Source organism: Elephantulus edwardii, unplaced genomic scaffold, assembly GCF_000299155.1.
Source record: "Elephantulus edwardii isolate Elephantulus edwardi_28Jun2011 unplaced genomic scaffold, EleEdw1.0 scaffold00329, whole genome shotgun sequence".
NCBI lineage: Eukaryota > Metazoa > Chordata > Mammalia > Macroscelidea > Macroscelididae > Elephantulus > Elephantulus edwardii.
This window is the reverse complement of record NW_006400079.1, coordinates 1,018,223-1,027,809: the sequence shown is the minus strand read 5'-3', so window position 1 is coordinate 1,027,809 and position 9,587 is coordinate 1,018,223. Positions and strand designations below refer to the sequence as shown.

Here is a 9,587-nt window from a genome sequence, read left to right as displayed (position 1 = left end):
AGGAGGAGACTGCCCATCCTCCTCTAACAGAGCAGCTGGTGATCTTTGGGTTTGCAGTGCAGCTTCTTACAACTAGGCTACCAGAGCTTCCAAATTATCGTATTGCCTTCAGGGCAAGGTCTACTTGAGGTGATGCAGTTTAAAGGCTTTATTTTAAATATTTTAATGAAAGGACTTAGGAGATTCTGCCCTGGCTAGGGAAGTGAAAAAAAAATATTGTAAGGCATTCAGAAATTATCAATGGTGGGACACTATTACTACATCTTGGCTTGAAACCTAGGCTGAGGTATAGCCAAATAGAGTCCATGACTATCAGTAAACAAACGCAACCATTCCCACTACTGTGTAATGGTTTTCCTATGTTATGATTTTTCTTTACCAAAATGTCTTTATTTTTGTAGTACTGTTGGAAGGTGCCATTAAGTCAATTATGACTAACAACAAACTAATGGGTAAAGAATTATATTGTTAGCCCAAAGACAAGTAGTTCAAATCTACCAGCTGCTCCATTGTTGTTGTTGTTAAGTGTCGTCGAGTTGTAGATAAACCATAGCAACCCTCTGAACAAAATACCTGAACATTTGTATAACTTTCATCATTTTTCCACATTCATAAGAGCTTGTTTTAATTGGGAAGCTCCACCAAACACTGTCTACCATGGGTAACCATTATAGGTATTGGACACATTTGTTTCACAGTGTTTACCATCACAGCAACCACCAGTTACCTCTGTACAGCAAATGGACAGACCAGTGCTATACCACTTAGAAGAATGTTTGATCAAAAACTATTAAAACCAGGCCTGAAGGCCGCAGATTAAAATCACCCACCTTTAGCTTGGTAGCATCACTTTCTAGCCACTAAGCCAACAGAGCTCTCTCTATGTTGTTGTTGTTAAGTGCCATCAAGTGGTGGATGACTCATAGCGACCCTATGAACAAAAGACCTCAACACGTGTACAACTTTCTTAATTTCTCCACATTCAAAGGGTTTCCAGAGGCAAGCTATTTCAGAAGTGGTTGCCACTCCTGCTTCCAAGCTTGTTTTAATTGAAACATAGAAGAAAGATAAGTAATTATGTCCTGTGTTATTGACAGACTCTGAGTCGATTTTGATTCAATGGCACATAAGAGTAACAACAGCATGTACAATCTAGTGAGACGGACACGTGCTCAGTCCTGAACCATCATCAGACTCATTGCCATGTTTGAGTCCACTGTTACACCCACTTTGTCAATCTATCCCATTGAGGAGCTTCCTCTTTTCTCACTTACCAACCGTCACGTACTTCTCCAAGGATTATTTCCTCCTGAAAATGTGTCCAACTGCATGAGATGAAGTCCTGCCATCCGTCCATCTGAGGAGTCTGGTTAGACTTTTGCCGTGGGAGACTTGCTTTTCCTTCTGGTAACTTAGATATTCTTCACTAACATGGTTCAAGGACATTAACACTTCTTCAGACTTCTTTATTCATTGTCCAGATTCCAGGTGCCTCGGGTGTGACTGAAAATACCCTAGTTTGAGACAGGTCCACATTAGTCCTCAAAGAAACCTTTGTACTATTTTTAGCACTTTAAGAAGAGTTTTTGTTGGTTTTGGGGGGTTTTTGCTGGAAGTATGCCCAACACAATATATCATTTTATTCCTTGGCAGACATCTCCATGGATTTTAACTGCATAGTCACATAAAATGAAATACGTGGCCAAGTTCATTTTTTCCTCCCATTTGTCATGATGTCATTTGTTAGTCCAGTTGTGAAGATTTTTTTTTCTTTTGTTCACGTCAAGTTTGCCCTGACAGTTTTACAGGTTTTGATCATCATCAATAAGTGCTTTACGTCTTTGCCTTCAGTAATCAAGAGTTGTGTCATGAGTTTGTAATGGGCTTTTAATGACTTTTCTTCTTACCATGATGCCTTATTCTGGTTTAGTCCAGTTTTGTGGATTAGTTACTTATACAGACTGAATAAGTACAGAGAAATGATTCAACCTGCACCTGGACGTCCACCTTTTCTGACTTTAAATCTCACAGTATCCCCTCATTCTGTTTTAATGACTGCCTCTTAATTCATATACAGGTTCCATATGAATCAAATTTCTCTTTTGAATTTTTATTTTCAACGTTACCTATAATGTGTTACGATCTAAATAGTTTGACATTTTTACATAGTCAATTAAAAATGGGTATATATCTTTCAAGGGAACTCTAATAGTCTAGCAGTAAGGAGTCGAGCTTTCAACCAAAAGTCAGGCAGTTCGAACACACCAGTTACTCCATGGGAGAAAGATGAGCAATCTCCTCCCATGCTGTTTACAGCTTCTCTAAGCCCACTTGAGGTCAGCTACAAGATGCTTTCTAACTCAACAGCAGTGAAAGAGCAAGAGAGAAACATCTTTCTGCTATCCTCTGCTTTCAACTGAAGACCTTCTGCCATCAGCAATAATATCTCTCATTCTCTGTCCTCCTAGAACTCCTGCTTTAGTTTCTGAAAATTCCCTGGTGCTGTACTGCTGCAATCATTTTTATTAGCAAAATAAATAAAGCAAAACTTGATTTACTTGTGATAGAAATGACAATTCTACAATTCTTGGAGCCTAGTTTTTCACCTATATGTTCGCTGCTGCTCTAAATCTTCCTTGAATATGATCTGTTCTTGGTTATACGATATATTCTGAAATTGGTGAACACTGGAAAATTCACTTTGGAAGACTGTATCTTTAGACCCTTCTTTATGTCCTTGTATCATTGCTTTTTGTATCACTCAAAATTTTGTCAATATTGCAACTTGAGACTTAAGTATTTTATTCTGTTCTTTTATCTTGGGGAAATCCCAAGAATGCTCTTCCCTTGGGTTTTCTAATAACAAGTCTTTGCACATTTTATGATATTATTTTATATTATCTTGTGATTTTATTTGAAAGCTTGTCTTTAAATCTTTTAGTTAATCATTTTCCCAGTTCACTGTTACTGCTGTATATTTAGGAGCAGAGTCTCTTCTGGTGTCTACTTTCTTTCTTGTCTTTACAGCAGCCCTTGTTTTCTTCATTTGTTGTTGTTGTTGATTGCCATCTAGTCAAAGTCAACTCATAGCAACTCTATAAACAAAAGACCTAATGCCTTTTCATAGCTATCTTTTTTCCTCCAAGTTCATAGAGTTTCCAGAGGCATGTGGTTTAGCAAGTGGATGCCACTCCTCCTTCCCGGCCTGTTTTACAACTGGGAGCTCCACCAAACACTGTCCACAATGGGAAACCGTTATGGTATTTGATATCCTTATGGCACAAGGTTCAGCATCATAGCAAACCCAGAGAGTACCAGAGGAATGTTTATCTGTGGTTCATTGACAATGAAAGGCTTTTGACTTTGTGAGCCACAACAAACTGTGACTAACTCTGAGAAGGAAGGGAATCCAGGAACATTTGCTCATGTTTTTGTGAAACCTAAACTTATACCTGGAGGCAGTCGTCTGAACAGAGCAAGGAAACACTGCACGGTTTAAAATCAGGAAGGGTGTGTGCCAGGAATATGACCTACCTCCATACGGGAGGCTGGGCTCTATGAGGAGAAATGTGGCATCAGGATTGGAGGAAGAGTCACCAACAATCTGTGTTATGCAGATGATCCAGCCCTGCTTGCTGAAACTGGGGAGGACCTGAAATACTTTCTGTGGAAGGTCAGGGACTGCAGCCTTCAATATGGATTGAAGCTCAATATCAAGAAAACAAAGTTTTTCACCACTGGGCCAATTGGTAGCATTATGATAAATGGTGAAGAAATTGAAATTGTTAGCAGCTTCAGTTTGCTTGGTTCCACGATTAACACTCTTGACATCAGCAGCCAGGAAATAAAAAGGTGTATTGCATTTGGAAAGTCTCTAAAGTACCGAAGAGTAACGATGTCATTCTGGATACTAAGGTGCACCTCATACAGGCTATGGTTTTTGCAACCACTTGCCATGCATCAGAAAGCTGGACAATGACTAGGGATGATAGAAGGAGAACTGATGCCTTTAGCTGTGGTGCTGGAGAAGAGTATTGAATATACCATGGACTGCTAAGAGAACAAACAGTTTTTTCTTGGAGAGGGTGAAACCAGGCTGATTCTTGGAGGCAAGGATTCTGGAGCTTTGTCTGACATACTTTGGACATGTTGCAAGTAGGGACCAGTCCTTGGAGAAGGATATCATTCTTGGGAAGGTGCAGGGACAGTGCAGGAGTGGAAGACCCTCAATGAGATGGATTGATTCAGTGATTGAAATAATAGGGGTAGGTGCGTGGGAGACAGTGAGATTGGCAAAGGATAGAGCAGGATGTAGGGCTGTTGTACATAGAGTCACCATGAGTCGCAGGTGACTCAACAGCACATAAAAACATAGGAAATAGTCCTGCAAAGATGCACACTGACTTAGAGTGATGGTGATCTTAGGGAGAAGGATCATATTAATGAAAACTACAGTGGGTAAGGCTTTTTTCCTGTACCATTATAATGAAAACATAGCACCTATAAGTATTTTTAATTGTACATTTTTTTGTTTTAAAAATAATCTCATAATAACTCCCTGAGGTGGTCATTTAAAGTTTGTTTTACAAATGAGAAAACAAAGTTCAAGACTAATGACTAAAGTATCTAGGCTAAATAGCTGTTGAAAAATTAATTCAGACTAATTGTAGGACCTCTAGATTAGATTCTTTGTCTCTAGATCACAAAATCTTGCTTTTTTGCACTGGTCAGAATCCCTCTAGAAGAGAAATGCAAGCAGTTATTATTTGCCTATTAAAATCATGAAAGTAAGGAGACTGGATAATAAAAGAAACAAGACCCACATAAAATTCTGAAGATTATCAACATTTAATGAATGAATACGGTTAAAGAACCCTGTATTGCTATGTACGCAGAAGGAGTACTTGGAGAGGGCAAAGGCAAAAACTGGAGTGCAGAGAACACTTCAAGGAAGGGCAAGCGGTCAACTGCGGCTTATGCTGTAAGTGGTCAAGGAGGAGGGATTTAGCAGGAGGTCACTTGGTGACTTTGTCATGAAAGGTTTGGTGAGTGGATGAAGCTGAAACCCGCACGCAGAAGAACGAAGCATGAAATTAAGATGAGGACTTGAAAGAGATTATTGCCAGCAAGGCCAGATGGGGAGGAAAGGAAAGTAATGGGGCAATTCAGTTAGAGAAATGAGGAGGAGGAGGAGGAGGAGAAGGAGGACTAGGAGGAGGAGGAGAAGAGCCCGAGCATAGTCACAAGCCTGAAGCACAAGAAATGCTTAAATTAGTAAAGCAGGGGTTGCCCCATCCAGGTTAAAAATGACGTAAATGAAATTATCCACAAATACAGAAAAGCGTGCTTTCTTATGTTTAACTGAATCTTTAAAGACCCAAGGGCCTAGTCTTTTATAATAAACTTCAAATACAATAATATTTAAAAGCTATCTAAACACATAGAAGAGATCTCTGGTGGCCTAGTGGCAAGAAGCTGTGCTGAAATCACAAAGACAAATGGTTTAAGGCCACCAGCTACTCCGTGGGAGAAGGATGGGCAATATCCTCCCATGAGATTAACTGCCTTTGAAAACTCGCCGGAGGGTCAGCTCTGGGTCAGTTCCAAATCTACAGTCCACAACACAGCAACAAACACATAGAAACTAAGTTATTCACGTTAATAGCTTTTCCTCAAAGCTTTTGCTATCAACAGCTCATCAATCCATATAAAATCAGATGTTGATGGCGCTCCAGAGTTTGTTATTGTCTTTGTCACCGGTGATAGTCGTCATACTTATTTCTGTTTTCAATTTTTACAAATCACAATAAGTATAAACGTAATTATTGTTGTTGTTGTTGTTGTATGTGCCATCAAGTTGCTTGTGACTCATAGCGACCCTATGTACAATAGCCCTGAAACTTGCTCTATCCTGTGCCAACTTTATTGTCTCTAACATACGTACCCTCTTTACCCCGGTCACTGTGGGTTTGATGGGTTTTTGCTTTTGGAAAAATACATTGAGCACTAGTTAGAGGAGTTAATTGTATCTGCTGATAAGTACTTCTTTGGCCACAACGTCATTTTTTTATATCATGGTGGGTGATACCTCCAGGGTGCCTTTGGTAGAGCTGGGTCCTCTTCCTTCATTCAAAGAGTTTGAGATCAAGCCTGAGAGAAGATGGCAAGACATCAGCATAGCATGCATGAAGATCCTTGGGGAACTCATCATGGGCCATGTCCAGCATGAACTTGACGTCCTTTTCTACATGGACGTGGACCAGGAGTGGCAGTCTGTGGAAACTCTATAAACTTTGATAAACAACAGTAGTTCTAGGAAGGCTTCAGGCCTTTTATTCATGGGGTCAATATGAGTCATGTTCAACTCAATGGCAATCAACAACAACAACAACAACAACAATGGACGTGCATCAGGTTCTCCAAGACAACTTCGGGGTGGAAACCCTAGGTCAATCAGAAGCTCAGATGCAGGCCTGGTGGTACAAGGCAGATCCCGGTGAGTTTACCTATAAGAGGTGTAAAATGTCAGCACATACATTCCATGTAGCCAAGGGGATTTTTATTACCACACAGCCATTTTTGGAGGAACACCCACAAATCTTTTAAACATTACCCAGGAGTGCTTCAAGAGAATCCTCCAGGACAAGAAAAATAACACAGAATGGCATGATGAAAGCCATCTAAACAATATTTCTTTCTCAACAAACCAATGAAAATCTTACCACGAGAACACTTCTGAGATTATCACATAGGCTTGCCTTCAGATATTAAAATTGTCAAGGTATCTTGGCAAATAAAAGAGTATAATTTGGTTCAGAATAATGTTTGACTTCTAATTGTACCAACAAATTTCTAAATTTGAGAAAATATTATTCTGCTTCCTCAGAAAAAGAACACTTCATTTTAACTATAAATAATGTACACTGCATTAAAACCAATGAGGGAGAGAACTGTTTAAAAGGGATCTATAATTAAATATTATTGTCAGGACCGGAGTCCAGAACAAAGGTAGCATAGTCGAGAGGACTTGGAGGGGAGGGATTGAATAACAATGAAAGAAATTTTTTTCTTTTACTTTTCAAAAAGAAAAGCGAATTGAGGAGGAGTGGACAGGGAGAAAAGTGCAACAATGAATGAACGGAAATCCAAATAAAAAGGAAAATGCTAACAAAATGACAACAGCAAAGGTATACTATTTCTTCTTGAATCTTTGAACTTTGTAATACGGGAGAATGAATCTATAGTAATCAGATATAAATTTTCATTAATGTATTATCTACTATAGTTTGAAGAGAAATACTATGGGCTGAACCAGAAAAAAACCAAACAAACCTGATTTTAAGTTAAAGGGGGAAAAAAAGAAGCCAGAAATGCTCTCTATGTGTCAGATAACATACACAGAAAAGTGTGCTGAGGAATGTGGTTCATAATGAGAGCCTCTTAGGAGCCAGGGGATGTCCCTTCAATGTCGTCCTTGTCCTTACGAGTCTAAAGAAGCATAGAATTATTTTGCAGTAGCAGAACTCTTAACAAGGACTAAGAAGATGATCTAATTTGGAAATCCTCAAGACTTTTTTTTTAAGACTTTTTTTAATAGCAAATTGTGCTGGACTTTTTGTAGCCTTATGTTCTTCTCTCCTCCGGATATGGTTTGGCTTTGACATAAACAATTGATAGAAATTCCTAATGAACATCTTGGTGTGTGTTAACAATCACATTGCGACAGAATGAAGCAGTGGGTGGTCAGCCTGCAGTGAAAACAAAGCCCAAAAGTTGAGTGAGCATTTCGTGAAATAGCAAAGATTAACCGGAGAGAGGGGCCATAGAACACTGTGGGAAGTGCCCCCTAAGAGGGCTCAGTGCACAGACTTGGCACGTAAACACCTTATGTCTCAGACGGTGAATTGGAGACATTATGGGTGATCTCCATCTTCTTTGATCCAGTGACTACCTGAGTGGCAGAGGCTTGAATGCACGTTGCTTTTTGTTTTGCCCAAGTTATAGTCAATTTGCCAAACTCTACAGCTTGCGTCTTCCTATCCTTGGTGAGACGTGGATCGTGTCAGAGCAAGCAAAATCCTGGATTGACGAGGACAACAATGAACTGTGGTTCCCAGACCTATATTCATCACAGAACAGTCAACAGCAAGGCCTGCCAACTGCTTTAACTCTCAAGGTCCCACAGCCCAGCCTGCCTAACGTGGGGGCAGAACTCAAGCACGGGAAGTGGAGGGAGTGCGAGGGGGGCTAGAGAAAAAGTCCTGCCATCAAAGAACCTCTCTTTGTCCCCTGCCCCATTTGCATTTCCAGAGGGTACCAGCCAGCTGATTTAGAGACAAAGTTAATTGATTTTATGACAAATGACGCAGTAGAAAAATGGCAGTAGTAGTAGTCCATTCAGGACTAAACAGCATAATATTCAGTTCCTTTCACTAAGAAAAGCTTGAGAAATCTCAGATGTTACTCAAAGTTAAGCAACTCATAATAAAGGAAGATGGGGCAATATTTATATATACACATATATTTTTTTTTCCCCCTTCAAGTTTAGTTTAAGTCATTTCACGCCATTTATTTAAAGGATTTGCACTGGTTTGATGTACACCTACTCTTCAGTTATCACATGCTTTGGTTACAAAACTAAGGTGGTTTAGTGGAAATTGGATTACGTGAAAATAGAGGATGGCTACGTCATTATATCACTGCCAAACCACTAAGAATAATGGTGCATCCAATTTGACTCAAACTTAACCATCACAACTGATGTTACTCTTGCCTTGACCCTGGGCATTTGTCAGTGTCTGGTGTACGTAGTTAATACACAAAATAGGCAAATAGCTGATTTTCCCTGCTAGTGGATGCAAACTGTCAGTTAACAAAATACTCTGTAAGTGATGAATAGGTAGATAGGCAACGTGATTCTTTGGCAAAGTGAAACTGACTGTTTTTTCTGCTGTCTCTTTAATCCTTGCCAAGAAACCCTCACAACTCAACCAAACCCCCAAATCCTGAAGATAAAAACTTTGAAGAAAGGAAAAGGAGACCCTAATGCCATTTAGGAATCATTCTTTTTGATAACGCTTCTATAATTTCTTTTCTTTTCTATGAAGGTTGTCTTGAATCCGTTCTGAATTAGAGAAACATTAATGTTTTAAATCATATACCAAAGAAATTATTTATACTGAAAATTTAGAGAAAAGGGGTATTGTTTACTTTTGAGGGAATTTCCTGATTTTTTCATTTAAATTTAAACCTCAGGTGAACAAATTCAACAGCTCATTTGTGATTATTCTGAAATATTTTTTAAAATAAATTTGCTGATTTATATTTAAATAATTTTTGTTCTTGATAAAAAAGAATATCATCCATGATGAGTACAAAAGGTCATTAAAAAATAGAGGGGGAAGAAAAGAAAAAATGGGTCTCAAAAGAGATTCCCAATATTGCACTAGAATGTCAAAAAGTCAAAACAAAAGAAAGAGATTAAAAAGTTAAAGACTTGAACAGATTTCAAGGGGAAGTCTGTGAAGACAAAGCATAATAAAATTTGCAAAGAGCTGGAGTCAGAACATAGAGAAGAACTCAATTGG

General features: G+C 39.0%; 1 pseudogene; it reads left to right on the top strand.

Annotated features, from left to right (window-relative positions):
• The first annotated feature begins 5,983 nt into the window (after window positions 1-5,983).
• On the top strand, window positions 5,984-6,829 carry LOC102854675 (annotated as a pseudogene).
• Window positions 6,830-9,587: the final 2,758 nt, after the last annotated feature.